The 18,452-nt window shown below is 36.6% G+C and overlaps 2 pseudogenes across 1 annotated transcript; both read left to right on the forward strand.

The window, feature by feature from the left end:
• The first annotated feature begins 217 nt into the window (after positions 1 to 217).
• Positions 218 to 2,050, forward strand: LOC144560794 (cytochrome P450 93G1 pseudogene; annotated as a pseudogene).
• A 6,024-nt stretch (positions 2,051 to 8,074) lies between these two features.
• On the forward strand, positions 8,075 to 9,827 carry LOC144560626 (UDP-glycosyltransferase 88B1 pseudogene; annotated as a pseudogene). Its single transcript, XR_013513431.1, has one exon. The product of XR_013513431.1 is annotated as a UDP-glycosyltransferase 88B1 pseudogene (transcript).
• Positions 9,828 to 18,452: the final 8,625 nt, after the last annotated feature.

Raw genomic sequence — 18,452 nt, forward strand, 5'->3', positions numbered from 1 at the left:
GTGAATTTGTGATAGGTCAACTAACTTCCAAACAAGTATCTTACCAAATCCGTAATCAGTGTTTTTATTTTTTAATACCTGTTACTTCCAATTACTTATTAGGGAAATTCAAACGATGTTTTCATAAATTTATATAGTTGTTGATGGTTGATCTCTTCTCCTATATATACGTACATACATTCTCCCACAAAACATAAGTGCACTGCATCTCTTTACAACATGGCAAATATCCAATCCCTCCTAATTTTCTCCTCCTCTCTACCACTTCTCACAATAGCATTTGCCACCCTTTCACTCATCTTCTTCCTCTTAAATCAACGGCGCAATGCTCAACATCTCCCACCGAGTCCCCCTGCTCTCCCGATCATCGGCCACTTGCACCACCTACCCAAATCTCCGATTCACCATACACTGCACCGGCTGACGACAAAATACGGCCCCCTTCTCCACCTCCGCTTTGGTTCCTCTAACCACATCGTTGCCGGCTCGGCAGACCTTGCACGTGAATTATTAAAGAACCATGATGCTGTCTTCAGCAACCGGCCATGGGCCTCTGTGTTACGCTATGTTACAATTGAAAAGGGCTTTCCGTTTGAACCGTTTGGCCCCTATTGGCTTTTCATGAAGAGGCTGTGCATGTCAGAGCTGCTGGGGTCGAAAACACTAGAAGAGCTACGTCCAGTGCGCAGTGCAGAGCTGAGGAGGATGTTGAGGGGCATCCTCAATAAAGCTCAAGAAAATGAGGATGTGAACTTGAGTAAGGAGATTAAAAAGCTAATGAGCAATGAGGTAACAAGAATGGCTGCCAATACAGCAACCAGGAGCGAGACAGAGGAGGTGTCTGAGCTGGGGAAGCAGTTCATGAACATTCTAGGGTCGTTCAACTTGGAGGATTATTTTGGGATTTGTCGAGGGATGGATCTGCAAGGGCTGGGGAAGAGGATGAATGATGTGCACATCCAGTTCGACAGGTTGTTGGAAGGGCTCATGAGGGCAAAAGAGGTGGAGAAAGAACAAGGGAAGAAAAGAGAGGTGAAGGATTTTATTGACATATTGCTCGACGTGGCAGCCAATGACAATTCCGAGTTTAAGCTCAGCAGAGAGAACATCAAGGCATTCATCATGGTATGTATATATTTTTCTTAATTTGTTTTTGCACAGAAAATCAGCTAGCTAAGTTCTAATGTTAGTTCTTGGTTCGAAAAACCTTGTACCAAATTAAGATAACAACAACAATAATAATAATAATATTAATAATAATAATAATAATGATGATGATGATGATGATATACAAATCAGGTTCTCTTGATCGCGGGATTACATTCACCTTCAGCAACAATCGAATGGGCCCTGGCCGAGCTGATCAATCACCCTGATACTCTCCGAAAGTTACACGACGAGCTCGATCATGTTGTTGGTAAAGACTGTCTAGTCGAAGAGACCAACCTGCCAAACCTTCCCTACCTCAATGCAGTGATGAAAGAAGCAATGCGGCTTCATCCTCCCGGCCCAATCGCAGACCGTCAATCCATCAAGGCGGTGACTGTTAATGGCTACACCATCCCTGCCAACACCTCTCTTTCTGTAAACCTATGGTCAGTCAACAGGGATCCAAAATACTGGGTGGACCCGAATGAGTTCAAGCCCGAGCGGTTCCTTGAGGGACCGACTGCTGGGTTGGATATTAGAGGACTAAACTTCCAGCTGTTGCCGTTTGGCAGCGGCATGAGGGGCTGCCCAGGCATCACACTTGCAATGACATCTCTACCAGTGGCAGTAGCCGCACTGGTGCAGTGTTTTGATTGGAATGTGAATGGTAAGGTCGACATGGCGGAAGGTATCACAGGGTTAGTGTGTGCGCGTGCACACCAGCTCATTCTTCCTGTTGTTCCCCGGTTGCAGCCATTTCCGGACATAGAATATCCTACAATTAGATAGTAATCTGGTTGTATGATATGTGAGATTAATGATTATAAAATAATTAAGCCTGAAGATAATGTACTGTTGGTGACAATATGTTTGTCGTGGTTTTAGTCGGAAATTATGGTTATTCGAAGGGTTTGTACTTTAAAAATAAGTTTGATCAATGATTCTAAAATCAGTTCGCCTGATGACAATACCTCGTCGCTCAGACTCTTTATAAACTTATCACCACTCTCTTAATGACCAAGAAGGTATACTACTACTCCCAATATGCACATGCTATTAACCGCAATGGTGAAGGGAACAAATCGGTGGTAAAAAACTATCAGGCATTACAATCTAGTTGGTCTCCGACTGAAAGAGAGAGTGATACAACCACCCTTTCATGGATTATAAAAAAACTAATTAAAGTAAAACATAAATGGGACAACATGCGTAGGAGCAGGTCAATTCTCTTGTTACTGGGGTTGTTGGAGCATATTATATATGTTCACTGAGGCAAAAAGAACAGCGCAAAATGTGCGTTTATACAATGTGTTTTTTTTATTTTTTTTATTTATGGTTAACTGTCAAGTGCCAAGTTACAAATATATTATAAGAAAAATTTTATTTTACAAACATCACAATGAACATGGTCTTTTAGACCCACTGCCTCCTAATATGGCCCCTTCTAGCTAATTATTAAATTTTGACTGTAGCATTATGCTGTAGGCACTTGCGTAACCCCTATCTCTTCCCCTTTTCTTTTCCCCATCTATATCTTGTTTACGTGTGGTGTATCCAATCATTGATTTCTAATATTGTGCTCTCAATGACCATCCTTGGTGGTCTGCACTTATTTGTAAACAATCTCTTGTTTCTTTCTCTCCAAAGGCCCCATGCTCCTGCTGCCCATACTGTGTCCCATGTTGCTCTTAGCTGGCCGTGGAGTGATGATCGTACTTCTAACCATATATGCCCCAGTTGGACATCCTGAAACGGCCTATATGTCAAATTATATTTGGCCATGAGGCCTCTCCAAAAGGTCCTTGCATAAGGACATGCCCAGAGCATGTGTTCAATGGTTTCGACATCTGTTGAGTCGCATAGTGCGCACCCATGCGGCACGTTGCATCCCCTTATAATCAACACTTCCTGCGTCAGCAGACTATTCTATGTTACCAGCCATACAAAAATTCTTACCTTAGTTGGTATTTTTAGTTTCCACAATACTTTGTGGTATGGGCATGTGGTTCCCCTGTTATGCATAACTTTGTATGACGTGGCGCAGGTGTATTTGCCTTCCTATGTCCATCTCCACCTTATCCCTCCATTTGACGGTTCTGGTTCAGTCGACACCTGATAAAAATTCTGGTTTATTTCTAAATCCTTTATGAAAAAATATTTGTTTGTTGATTACCAGATTTTGTCCACTGTTCCGTAAATCATCTGTACGGTTTGTGCCCATTGGCTAGCTGGGGTACTATCAAGTTTCCATAGCCATTTCGTGAGGAGTGCTTAGTTTTGTATAGCTAGATCTATAATCCCTATTCCTTCGCTTTGTGTTAGTGTACACACCGTCTCCTAGTTGACTAGGTAATTTATGCCTCGACAGGTTTCATTGCCTTTCCATAGAAAATCTCTTATCATTTTATCCAAATGCTTCAACACTCCTTTGGGAATGGTGAGTGCTTGCATGTAGTGCAATGGCATAGCTGACAGGACTGACTTAACCAGTGTCACTCTACCTCCGTATGAGAGAATGTTAGACTTCCATCCCTCCATTCGGTTTTGTACCGCATTGATCATAGGTTGTAGATCTATCTTTCTCGGCTTTCTGGTTGTAAGAGGTAGGCCCAGGTATTTCATTGGGAGTTGGGATGATTGACAACCCAGGATATTTTGAATGACCTGCATTCTGTTTTGGGGGAGCGCGATTGGAACAAAGCTGCTTTTGGTTTTGTTAATTTTGAGGCCCGAGAGCTCCTCATATACTGATAAAATCCTGGTTATGATTTTAAGGTTGGTTGGGTGTGCTTCGCAGATAATGACAGTGTCATCTGCAAATTGGATTGGTTGTGGGTTCATAAATGCCGGATTCGGCATCAGAATTGAGGCGGTTTGGATAAAACGGGTCAGCGAGTCTGCCACGATGATAAAAATCATGGGAGACAGTGGATCGCCCTGCGATACCTCTCTTTGGTGTTTAAAGTAGGATGTTAAGCTACCATTTACCTTTATTGCTAATGATCCTGATTGCCATATGTGTAGTACTGCTACTATCCATCTCGGAGGAAAGCCTCTTTCAATCAGTAGGTTTATTATGAAACACTAATCTACTGTGTCAAATGCTTTTTCAAAATCTATTTTATACAAGACGGCTGGCACTTTCTCTCTGGTGTAGAAGTTCAAAAATTCTCTTGCCACTACAAATGATTCCATCATAGACCTCCCTTTGACAAAAGTCGTCTGATTGGGTGCAATGAGAGTATCTAGCATCGGCGCCAGTCTATTCGCAAGTAATACACCTGCTCGATAAAAAAGAGGGGAATTTGATTTTCCAACAGAAGCAAGTCATATACAGCCTCTTTTATGTTCAAATCTAGAAAAGCCATTTCCTGTACATCTGTAGAGAGAGAGCATTATTCGGATAACAAAAAAACTGTCCCAAACTAGCATCGTAACAAATTCTTCATCACTAAGGCCAAACCCCTCTTTATAGAAACGACGAGCATCGTTTTGAAACCTCATAAATAGGTCGACAGGCAAACAATCGATATTGCTTACACCAGCCCACATCTTCAGAATGTCTGACATGCACCAGACTTTTATATCTTCCATGCGTTTGAGGTTTTCTCGTCCATGATAGTACGGCCCAATAGAAACCAACTTAGGCTCAAAATCAGATTCTCGACCATATCTGATGCGCGCTGAGGCACGGAAAATACCATGAGATGATTCTGTTGAGCCAAGCCGTGAACCCTTGGTCTGCGGGCCCTTTGTAGCAGACGTCAATTCGGTCTCCAGGCCCTCTGCGGATATTTTCAGAGGACCGTGTAATTCTATTTTATGAAAGAATTAATGATATTAACTTTTGTAATAATTAGAATTTTCATAGGACAAAGATGAATATTTTAATTCATGAGTAATATTTTGATTTTGTACATATCTAGAAAAATAGTAAAAACAAGTTCGAAAAAATCTATAAATTGATCTTCAAACATATTTTAATATGGAGATTATATAGAACGGTTCGGATCGAGTATTTGTACATTGAAAATGAAAAAAAAAACATGAGGTATGAGTGGAGCACAAAAACAATAGAGCATTTTAATTCTATTATTCTATAATTGTTGAGTGCGCATCTTAAAAAATAAAATTAAGAGGAATGCTCTCTGTATAGGAGATTGTAGGTTCAAAATTTAGAAAAACAATTCTTTGTAAATTTAAAATAGCTGGATGACTTTATCTCTTTTTTGAGTAAAACAACCTATGAAATAATTTTTGTTTTTGAGTAAAAATAAGGATATGTGTTCTTATTTGATTTTGTTGAATTTGAAAAAGTTTTGTAGATTCGAAATGAAACCTGATTACACCGTTTTAAAAAAGAGACAGATTGTCTCAACCTAATTGAGACATATATATATTTCTTTTTTAAAAAGATAAGGAAAAGCCAAAAGATTTTTGAATATCACAAAAGTAAAACTCTTCTAGGATAGAAATTTATCTTCTATCATTTATATTCTCCTACTCTCTTGCATTCATTTTTTTTTTTTACATAATATATAGATCCATTGAAACTTTCTACACACTCTACTGTCACCAAATAACATTTAATCCTCTCATAAACCTCCTCTATTTTCTAGATATTTTTTTATCGTCTAAAACAACCTTGAAGACTCCAATTTTAACTAATACATTCCTGACAATTCCAGAGAGTTGTAACATTAGCTATTACATTTGACTAATAATTAAGTTTACTATTTCCAACAACACTCCTTAAACTTATTATCTTTTTTCTTGCATTTCGAGGAACTTCCATTGCGGCTTGGAATTTCTCGTCATTAACGGCTTATTCAAATGTAGTGTCTTCCACATCCGCCAAAAGACATAATATGTGTAATTCATTTGTCGCCTCGTACTCCTCCATGGAACTCCAATTCTAATGCCTTCTTCATTAACCTACACATCACAATTCACATGTATCTTTTTAGTAATAGAATTATAGAGATTATACACTTCAGACTTCTCATCATAGTCAATAAAAATCAATTTCTTGCTTGTATTGTTGAGTTTTGTGCGCTTTTAATCCAAAATTTGAGCATAAGCTACAATTCCGAACACCTTCAAGTGATCCACCGATGGCTTGACACCACACCATGCTTATTCTGGGGTTATATTCTTCAATGGTAATTTTTGTAAGACGAGAGATTAAGAAACTAACTTATTATTGCAATCTTATTTTCAGCTTTGCATGTATCCTTATTTATAGTTGCAAGAATACAAAAACTAGCCATTCGAATGCATTATACCCTATTTCTATTAATTACAGAACACTATTTTCTACATGACACTATTTTCTATTCTATTAAATAAACTAGTCGTTAATTATATACAAATTTGAATTCTATTTTATATTTAACACCCCCCTCAAGCTAGGTTTTTTTAATAGCCGCTGACGTAAAAAATATTTTAGTTAATTTATTTAAAATATTTCTAAACTTATTTATTGTTGTAAACAATAAATATTAACATTTTAATTGTAATGAATATTCATTGTGTAGGTTTTTTTAATAGCCGCTTTAGGGTTCTCCCCTCTTTTTTTTCGGTTCTGTCGGTGGGAGCAATGGGAGAGACAACAGTGGAATGAATTTTTTACTTTTTATTAAATGGACTACCTATGGCCCATGGCGTCTTAGTTTTCATTTTTATTTTTATTTTCAATTTTCAGGCCCCCTTGGCTTATGGTGGCCCATTAAATAATTTTTTTTTTTTTTTTTTGTTTTCTTTAAGATTTGGAGAGAGATATGCCATCGTCCTTGCGGGACGTCATGGCCCATTACTATCTTCCTGTTGTTAAAATTTTCACTCAACATTTTTTATTTTTTATTTTTTCTTGTTTTCCTATGAATAAAAATTTCGGCGATTTAGAGTACAATTGTTGTGGTATTTAGTTAAATCATAGAATTACAATGAACCAAATACAGCTAAATTTTTTTCAATCAATTGAGTGGAATAACTAAAAGAAGAAATTATTTATATATAAAAAAAAAGTAAATGTGTAAACTGTGATTGTGGCCTACTATTTCAAATTTGGTTGGAGAACATATTAAATAGAAAATGCACAGAAATGTGGCTTTTTTTTAATCTTTAGAAACAACAAATGTCGAAACTAATCTTCAAAAATTTGCCAATTAAAAAACAAACAAATAGCAGTTAGATAGATGATTAATTGAGAGGTGAATTTGTTCATTGACTAATTTTTTTAATGCCGGTTGTGTCGCTAATGTTAATTTTGTTTTATAAGTTGAATAATTAATTGGTTGGACTTGAAGGAAAAAATCTCTGTTACATTTTCTGATAATTACAAATGGTATGCTGGGTTTATAACTAAACCCAAAACCACTAAGGAGTGGTACATGACTGGATCATGCATTATCCAAAATTGTGCATTTCAAATGATCTTTTATCATGTGAAATCTGCTGAGAACATGTGTTTGATTTGTTTGGGCCGTTGGGCTATTGAAATTATAAAGAGAAAAAAAAAAAAAAAAGGAGAAGACAAGTGGAACTGAGCAAATTACAAGAGAAGTAAAGGAGCAATGTATATATCTTCAATAAAGAGTATCTCCATGCATAGAAGAAAGGTTTACTGTTATGATTATTGCTGGGCCTAAATGTAAATGGTATAATTTCTTTCTTTTGTCTTTTTATTATTCAGTTAATCAGTTTGTGTATTTTTGGTATTTTGTTAACATATTCAAGCAGGTTGAATTTTTTTTGTAACTCTATGGTTTCAAATAGAAACCATTTATCAATGAAACAAATAAGGACATGGTTCTTATTTTTTATCAAAAGAAAGTTGGTATGCTTAATAGTATTTTAGGTAAGACAGGGAATGAATGAATGAATATACAGACATTATTGGCCAACCCACCAAATGAATGAATAAATAAAGATCATACGTACTGTCCACAACCATACAAATTACAAAATTAAACAAATTCTCACCAAACCAAAACCCCTCCCCTATAGCTATATCAACCACAACTACCATATATACCACCAACAATTAAGAGAGTCTCTAACTCCATATCAAATTTCGGTACCAAACCAAGATGATGAAGAGCAAGAAGGTGATTTTGTATCCCTCTGTCTTTGTAGGCCACATTGTACCAATGGTAGAACTAGCCAAGCAGTTTGTTGGTCACGGCATCACCGTCGCTATACCGGTGATGGATGTCGGATCAGCTCCAGACTTGGTCTCAGAAATTTGCTGCAATTCCAATCATCCAAACATCTCATTCCACATCCTCCCTCAGACTGTTACTCCTTTAAACCCACACCCGGTACCGATTGTTAACTTATTCAACATGATGAAACTCAACAATGATAGTTTCCGTTCCTTTCTCATAGAGCAATCTCAGACCTCACCGATCTCTTGCGTAGTTCTCGACACGGCTTGTGTCGATGCACTAGATGTGATTTCTGAGTTAGGCATTCCTGCCTATTTTTTCATGGTATCTAGTGCTACAAGCTTGGCTGTACATTTCCAACTTTCGACATATTTTTCCACGCGCTCTACAGTTGGTCCTCTAAAGGACATTGGTAATACCGCGCTACTCTTCCATGGTGTTCCACCATTAACAACATCGGATCTCCCCAATTTTCCAAACGAAGCTTTTGACCCCGAAAAAGAGCAGTATAAACTTATCATGAACTTCTTCGATCGATTGGCTGAGGGAAAAGGAATACTTGTTAACTCATTTGAGTCGCTGGAGTCTCGAGCTGTCATGGCTCTAAAAGAAGAACTTTGTTTGTCGAATGGTTCCAAACCTTCCATTTACTGCATTGGTCCTCTAGTTGCCGGTCAAGAAAATAAAGGAGGACAACAACATCCGTGTCTATCATGGCTGGATGCTCAACCAAAGAAAAGCGTGGTATTTCTCTGCTTCGGAAGCATGGGTTCATTCCCTATAGAGCAACTCAAGGAGATTGCAATTGGGTTAGAAAATAGTGGCCAGAGATTCCTGTGGGTTGTGCGGAGGCCACCAAATCACGATCCGTCTATGTTCTTTGCGCCAACTGCTGAGCCAGATCTCGATATATTGTTGCCAGAAGGATTCTTAGAGAGAACCAGAGATCGGGGTCTGATTGTAAAAGAGTGGGCTCCGCAGGTTGAGGTTCTAAAACATGAGGCAGTTGGTTGTTTTGTGAGTCACTGTGGTTGGAACTCTACACTCGAGGCAGTGAGTTTCGGTGTACCGATGATATGCTGGCCATTGTTTGCAGATCAGAAGATAGTTAAGGTGTCTTTGGTAGAAGAAATGAAGATTGGCATCGAATTGAAAGGGTATGATGAAGGTTTCATGCAAGCAGCTGAATTAGAAGATAAAGTGAAATGGATCATTGGGTTGGAAGCGGGTGCAGAACTCCGGAATCGAATGATGAAGATGAAGGAAAGTGCAATTAAGGCCATGAAAGAAGGGGGATCATCTTTCAATGCTTTTTCTGAGTTCTTAGAATGTTTGAACTAAGAATGCATGTGTGAAAATCGAGCAATTTCCATGTGTAAAAATAAATACATGTTGCTTCTGGCAGCTTCTCTTGCTATGAGATCTATTTAATTTGCACAATTAGCAACATTAGGTGCCTCTAGTTGTTGGCTTGTTGCTATAGAAATCTTGTCTTGTTTTCAATAACAAAACTAGACTTGGTGTACACATGTTGATTTTCAAGTATTTTCTAATTTATTTTTTTAGAACTTTTTTTCATTGTCATTCTGGATCATTTAGAATTTATCAATTAAGATTTTGCACAACCCTGATGAATCCATGGATTTTGCAATTACAAAGGGACCAGTTTTATGAAGTTTCACGATCCAGATGATGTGAAAAATAAATAAAAAATTATCAGAGCTGGAAATTATCAACAGATTGGTCCCTTCAGAATTGCCTGTGCTATCTTGTGGGCCCCGGCCATTTTTTCTTCAACTGAAGTAAATTATAAAGGACAAATACAAATAGAGAAAAATGTTAGAGATGACGGAGGATCTATGATTTCATATTTGTTGGGTAGTAGGAAGAAAATTTGAATTTATACACAAGTGGTACTGGTACTGGTAGTAATAACTAGTAATAAAACTTGAATTTATACACTAGGGATTATCTATTGGCTGGTGTACTGGTACCGGTAACAATCAGTCAAATCTAGCAGTAATGCACTGCTATAACTACCAAATCCAACTTCATCCTGTGTGACTGGTTAAGCTAATTATAATACCAGTGTGGTACTGCTACTGGTAACAATCAGTAGAATCTAGCAGCAATGCACTGGCATAGATACCAAAACTTATAGTTGGCAGCATGTGCATAGTTGATAGTTTTCTATTTAATCAATGGATGTGCATAGTTCTCCACTTCTCCTCTATTTAATCATGGGTTCTCATCTATTTAATCACGGGTACACAATTGATGTGCATAGTTCATTCTGTTTCAGCCGAATAATGACCAGAATGGCAAAAATTGGACGAAAAATACAGAATCCACGTTAATCGGCAAGGTATCATATCGGTCACGGCCGATACCGATCTAGAACGGCCGAAACTGATCTGGATCGGCCGGATACTTCCTTCCATGATTAAAACCAGCTTAATACTTTTTTACTTGTTCAGCTATTTATAATACCGGACCAAGGCAGGTTCTTTACTTAAAACATTTTTTAAAAATATTTTATTTCAATTAGACGACACATCGTCATTTAATAAATGTTCAGTACTAAACTAAGGTCCGTTTTTATCTCATATTGTGCGTGACCCACGTGTCCGGTGCCTATTCGGGAAAGCACACGGTCAGTATTATTTGTTCTTTGAGATTCGGGAAAGCACACGGTGCCTATTCGGTGATCACATGATGAAACATTTTTGCCAGAGAATATGATACAAATATACTTGAGCATTTTTCAGAAAATTATTATTATTTCAATTGATGAGATATCATCATGTATGTATTAAAGAAATGTTTAATTAGTGTGCGGATCAAATTAGTTGTTCGAACAACAGAAATCACAATCTTATATAATTTACAATTTTAGTTGGAACCACTCAAGATAATTATCGTATTTTTTATAAATAAAATGTGCAACAAATTAAAGAAGCTGCCCATTACATAACATAACATCACATGATATTTATGTATTAATATATCACAGTACCGACGAATTAGATTCTTCTTTTATTCTACTTACTTTCATACAACAAACCCAAAACAATTAAGAGAGCCTCCAAGTCTTTATATTATGGGTTAGAGTTGAAACGAACAATGGTCAAGCAAGGAATCTAGCCTGATGTGTTTACTTGTACACTTAATACAAACATGTCAACTGTTTGGTGAAATTCCCCTTAGAGAGAGAGTTGGTTCTTAATACAGCGATTGATTAATGGGTATTGATCACATTTACTACATTGATCAATGGTTTTTGCATGACTGAGTATATAAAGGAGGTGAAACTGTTGGAAATTTTGGAAGGATACAATGAAACAAAGAGAAGAAATTTGCTGCTGAAATTAACTTCTATTGCTTGATTAAATTCGATTACAACATGCTGAAATTATAGCACAACAAAAATACTAAATCTGGAACATCTAAATTTAGTACCCCACTACCTATCCTCCTATTACAAGCTGAACCTACTTAACTAATTATAGAACCCACTAACTCCTACACGCTCCATGACTAATTATAGCATTCCAAATATAAAGAGATAAATTTAGACCAACTTTCAACAGAATTCTAAATGTGGAAAGCTAATTTTGGATCAACTTTCAACACTCCCCCTTGATTCAAAATTGGTTTACTCCAAGCTTCAACATCATCTTCTTCTTCTGAGTCATCATTCCAGATCTTCGTATTCCAATTGTCATGCTCCCATGTCAGTTTCACCTCTTCTATATGCTCCTTAACCTCTTCGATAGTAGCTACCTGAGATTGTGACTCGGCTGATTCATCATCCACCGTGGATTCTTCCACATCATTATCATCCTCCATGATCTCCTCTTCAACCACCTTGGGCTTTTGCTTCTTTGTCTCATATTTCAGCCTCTCTTTAACCTCAGTTGTACCAGAACTTGTACTGTCCAAACCCTCAGCACTTTGTGCAAGGAATTGTCGTCTCATTGCTTCCAATTTTTTCTGCTCCTTTTGTTTCCTAGTTAGAAGCTTGCCCTCTAGCATCTTCCTCAATTGCTTCTCCTTTTCTTTCTCCTTCTTTCTTGTCTTTGCCTCCTCAACTGGTAATGCACCATATACCATTTCTTGCACTGACACATTGGTCTTCTTTACTTTCTTCTTAGACTCCACCTTGGTCTCGGTTTCCATCTGCACATGCTTCTCATCAGATTCTGGTTCAGGTTTTGAATCCTGCATGTTAACATCTGCTCCAGCTATGGCCTCTTTGGGTACTTCATTTAAGTTTGTGGTGGAAACAGAAACTTCAGTTTCCTCCTCTGTAATTGTTGGTTCTTGCTCAAGATTGACTTCTACAATATGTAGTCTCATCAAGGAAAGTCTCTTTTCTTCTTTCTCTGCCTCCATCTGTACAGGCTGGTCGAAACATGATTCTGCCATCCTCAGCACTTGTGTATCAGTAATGGTAACTAGATCCCCATCAGAATCCTTGTACTTGATCAGCACAGATTTTAATGAAGGAAACATCTTTGTCACAATATCTCTCAACACCTTGAAAATACATTTTTCTGGCATCTGAGCCAGCCGTATATCTTGGTTGTACACCGGCTTCAACGGCCTCTGACGAATAAGCCCTACATTCTCCACCTTGAGGGCTTTTTCACCAAACAAAATATTTCTACTCACCATGATTTTGCTACTTTCTGGACTGCTGCCACCATTATCTCTTGTGTGCACTTCTACTGTGCCTTTGTTGCTTTCATCAATCTTGCTCTTGGTGTATGCCATGAAGAGTGCCGGTTGGTCATTTTCTTTTACAGCATAACTTGCTTGATTCTCCTCCCTTTGCTTCTTGTAGCACTCGGATTGATAGTGCCCAAACTTATTGCAGTAGTAGCATTGGATGTTCTTCTTGGCTTCATGGCACTCAGATTGATAGTGCCCAAACTTGTTGCAATAATAGCACTGGATATCCTTCTTGGATTCATCATATGATTGACTATTTTCGGCAGTGTTGCTTCTGCCTCTTCCTCTTCCCTTGCTGAAATTGCCTTTGCCTCTACTTCTTGACGTCTCCCTTTACATGTAAAATGCCTTGTCATCGCCTTTATCTTCAGCCTTTGACATCCTTGATTCATGAGTCTGCAGTGATCCCATGAGTTCATCAAAGGTGTAGGTTGCTAGATCTTTGGACTCTTCAATTGCTGCAACTACATGATCAAACTTGGGTGTTAGGCTCCTTAACACTTTTGCCACCACCGTCTTCTCTTCCATGGTGTCTCCAAATGCTCGAATTTGGTTGACCACCCCTTGTACTCTTGAGAGGAAAATTTGCACGGATTCCTCCTTATTCATCTGCAATGTTTCAAAGTCCCTACGTAGGCCTTGAAGTTTGATTGCCATGACTCGAGTACTCCCTTGAAATGCTGTTTTCAGGGTTGTCCACGCCTCCTTTGCGTTGGTGGCTGCTGCAATTTTCGAGAGATGGTGTCATGCACTGCTTGTTGGATGAAGAATAGTGCCTTCGCATCTCGCTTCGCTGTTTCTGTTGGTGTGGGATCTGCGGTCGGTGCTCCCGTCTCCACCAATTCCCATAGACCTTGCGACTTGAGCAAAGTTCGTATCTTGATGCTCCAGAACTCGTAGTTGTCTCCCTTGAACAGCGGAATCGACGGATTCGAAATGCTCATGTTCTCTGCCATGGTCAGATCTGCCCTGATCTCTAACCTTGAGCTCTGATACCACTTTGTTGGAAATTTTGGAAGGATACAATGAAACAAAGAGAAGAAATTTGCTGCTGAAATTAACTTCTATTGCTTGATTAAATTCGATTACAACATGCTGAAATTATAGCACAACAAAAATACTAAATCTGGAACATCTAAATTTAGTACCCCACTACCTATCCTCCTATTACAAGCTGAACCTACTTAACTAATTATAGAACCCACTAACTCCTACACGCTCCATGACTAATTATAGCATTCCAAATATAAAGAGATGAATTTAGACCAACTTTCAACAGAATTCTAAATGTGGAAAGCTAATTTTGGATCAACTTTCAACAGAAACAGCTTATGGAGGAGGACTGGAAGTTCAATGAATTCAAACCCAACAATATATATCCTTTCACTGAAATAAATCTTAAAAGACCTCAGTAACATGAACTCAATTAATGTTCTCCCACGATTTTTACCGGGCTATCTGTCGCAACTAAAATGTGATCTTGGTTTTATTTTTGTCTTCTCTCCTTTGCTGTTCATTTGAAAAGGTTAGGTTCATTGAGATATCATTTTCCTTGTTTTTGTAAACCTCAACAAAATTAATGCTCAGATATTATGAGCTTGAGGAAGATCCAATGTCCATATTGGAGAGGCTGTGGAGCCTCACGATACTTCATTCAAGTTATTTTTCATATTGGGGAACTAAGCTCATCTGTTCAACCGGAGGGTTTTCTAACCTCGAAAAAATTGAACCATACATTAATTTCTGCCGCTTCTATGTAATTGGGACATAAAAGAGGGCCGTCCATCCTTCGTCACCTTGAAATTAACGATTGTAGGATGCTGCATTCACCTCCCGAGCTACAAAATGTGTGGACTCTTTAAGAGCTGTTAGTAATTAAGCCCTCACATGACATACACGATTCTATGCAAAGAGATAAAGATCTATACAAAATTAAGCATATCTCATTTGTGCGTATAAGGTGAGATCTCATGCTTCATTGGTTGTAAAATTTCTTTACAATTTCCCCGTCTTGATTTCCTTCTCATATACTTTGCGTGGCTGCAAGGGTTTATTTTCCATTGTCAGTACTTTCCTATTCTTTTCATAGTAATTGATCTACTGTTAATTATTGCATGGATTATATTGTAAATTGACGACTAAGAATAAAATGAGGCTAGAAGAAAGAATAAGCTACTATTAATTTCTGCGTAGCTTGTAACTAGCAGCATTCTGCCTAGAAACGGACGGTATGATTTCGAGTCTCATCGTTTGTAAGTTCCCTTTTCAATTTGTTGTTCCTGGATTTTCTATCGTCTGTATTTCAATTATTTAATTGTAATTGTACTCTTATATTTTGCATGGATTTGGATTGTGTTGGGTTGTTGTCATTTACTTCATTTTTGTAACATTATATTTGATTTTTTTTCTTCCTGGTTGTGACTCTTTGGTTGTAACATTAAATACTCTCTTCTTTTTTTAGGAAAAAATTCCCAAGTTACAGCATCAATACATATATATATATATATTTTACAAGTTCAAGTGAAGAATTTGATTTCATATAATGGAAAAAATAGAAGTGTATGAATGAATAATTGATATCTTAGGTATGAATATTTCAACGTGTATTAATGAATACTTAATATCTTAAGTATGAATACTTGATATCTTATATATTAATACTTCAATGTATATGTATGAATACTTCAATTAAGTATGTTTTGTTTGTAACAAAAACATTTAAATGATCTATCAAATTTGATAGATTATTTTTGTTTCACGAGCGAAATATGTGGCAACTATTTTTTATTTCCAAAATATAAAATTGAACTAGAAAGCAATAAAGTAATGTTCAATACTATTCGGCTGCTCTTGTAAAATTAATCGAGGTATACACATATACATGTAATACTCTTGATACATAAACTATTTACATTTGCATAATGATGATGAATATTTTCTCAGATATGAATATTTGTGTGATGAGATAAGAATACTTGTACAATGGACTACTCAAAAGTATGTCTTCATGGAATAACATAAAAACAAATTTTGAAAAAAAATAGAGGTATACGAATGAATACTCGATGTCTTAAAGATGAATACTTCAACGTGTATGAATGAATATTTGATATCTTAGGGATGAATACTTGCATGACAAGATATTAATACTTTTGCAATGGACAACTCGAAAGTATGTTATCATGGATCTCATTTGAAAGATAAAATGTGTAGAAAATATTTGTGGTTTTAGATTTGCAAATTTTCTCACTGATCGTCAGAAATATTGGTTAGATTGAACGGAGAAAAAAAAATTACCTCTAAAAACGTATAAAAGATGGATAAGTGATTTGTCCAACTTTTTTATTTATACTTTCATGACGATGATGAATACTTTTTTGATGAGAGATGAATACTTGCGTGATGAGATATAAATACTTGTATAATGGATAACTCGAAAGTATGTCATCATGAATCTCATTTGAAAAAGAAAATTATGTAGAAAACGTTCGTGGTTTTAGATTTACAAAATTCCTCACAGATCATCAGAAATATTGGTTAGATTGAACGGAGAAAAAAAACCCACCCCTAAAAACGTGTAAAAGATAAATGAGTGATGCGTCCAGATTTTTTATTTATACTTCCACGATGCGGATACTTTCTCGATGATGTATAAATACTTGCTTGACGAGATATGAATACTTGTGCAACGGACAACTCAAAAGTATGTCATCATGGATATAATTTGAAAAATAAAATTATGTAGAAAACGTTCGTGGTTTAGATTTGCAAAATTCTTCACAGATCACAAGAAATATAGGTTTAATGATTGAGGGATGAAATAGAAGAAGGTTACGGGAGATAGCTAGGTGCTACCAATAAACTATATGGTATTTATCTCCCATTTAGATACGAATAATTAAAATTTAAAATTATATCCGTATCTATATTTGCATAGATATTTAGATATCTGCATTTAATTTTCAAATACGGATGCGGATACAGTCAGATAATATCTGACCCGTTTGCAACTCTATTGGCAAGAGAGAATAAATTAATAAGCATGGCTACAATTTGTAGTGATCACATGGCTACATTATTTAAGCATGATCCAGTTATAGTGCTTCGACTGTAGCACAGCAAAGCTTAAATTAATTAGGTCAAAAAGTTTCTGGAAAATGGTTACCGACAAATTTCTCAGTGATCACGTGGCTACATTAATTATTTAAGCATGAATAAAAATGCTTGGACCGTAGCACAAAAGAGATTAAATTATTAGAAATCTGGAACATGTGGCCTCCGTATATTCTGGGATTCAATTCCAAACAAATATATTCGAAAAAATAGTTTTTTCCTGAATTAAAAAGAACACTTTATTTCTCAGACAAAATTTTTACAATTGTATCAGGTAGAACACAAACACAAATACTTTCATAAAACTTTCTTACCCTTTGTTTTATTAATTTTAGAAAAATATTACAGACTATTTTCGGATTGTTTCTTCATGAGTGGCCGCTCTCTTACATACAATTTTGTTTGATTACTAATCTATCGTGCCTTAAAATCATATTTCCTAACATATAAATATTTAGTGTTTGGTAAATGCCCCGGGGGTCCAACCCGGACCGGTCCGTCCGTGTCCGTGCCACGGGTATGCACGGGTGCACGGGTACACGGGTATTAAACGGACCGGACCCGGTTTTTTAGAAAAATACCCGTGAGAACCAGGACCCCCGTACCGGTAACCCGTACCCGTGACGCCCGTGCCCGTGCCAGTGCCCGTGAGGCCGTGACAGATTTTTTTTTTTTACTTTTGGTCTCAAATTCAAAATTTAAACCCAAATTCCCCCCATTTCTGTTTTTTAAATACTGTTTTTTAATTTTTGTTTTTTAAATTTTGTTTTTCTTATTTTTGTTTTTTATTTTTGTTTTTTTATTTCTGTTTTTTAAATTCTTTTTTTTTATTTCTGTTTTTTATTTCTTTTTTTCTTATTTCTGTTTTTTTATTTCTGTTTTTCTTATTTCTGTTTTTTATTTCTGTTTTTCTTATTTCTGAATTTTATTTCTGTTTTTTTGTATTTCTGTTTTTCTTATTTCTGTTTTTTATTTCTGTTTTTCTTATTTTTGTTTTTTATTTCTGTTTATTTTATTTCTGTTTTTTTATTTCTGTTTTTTAAATTCTATTTTTTAAATAAGAAATAAGAAAAACAGAAATAAGATAAACAGAAATAAAAAAAAAATAAAAAATAAAAAAACAGAAATAAGAAAAACAGAAATAAAAAAAAGAAATAAAAAAACAGAAATAAAAAACAGAAATAAGAAAAACAGAAAAAAAAAATCGGATCCGGACCCGGACCGGACCGGACCGCCCAGCCCCCCGTACCCGGACCGTCCTGCCCCCGAACCCGTGACGGGCACGGG

The sequence above is a fragment of the Carex rostrata genome, chromosome 10, assembly GCF_964058835.1.
Source record: "Carex rostrata chromosome 10, lpCarRost1.2, whole genome shotgun sequence".
Taxonomy (NCBI): Eukaryota; Viridiplantae; Streptophyta; class Magnoliopsida; order Poales; family Cyperaceae; genus Carex; species Carex rostrata.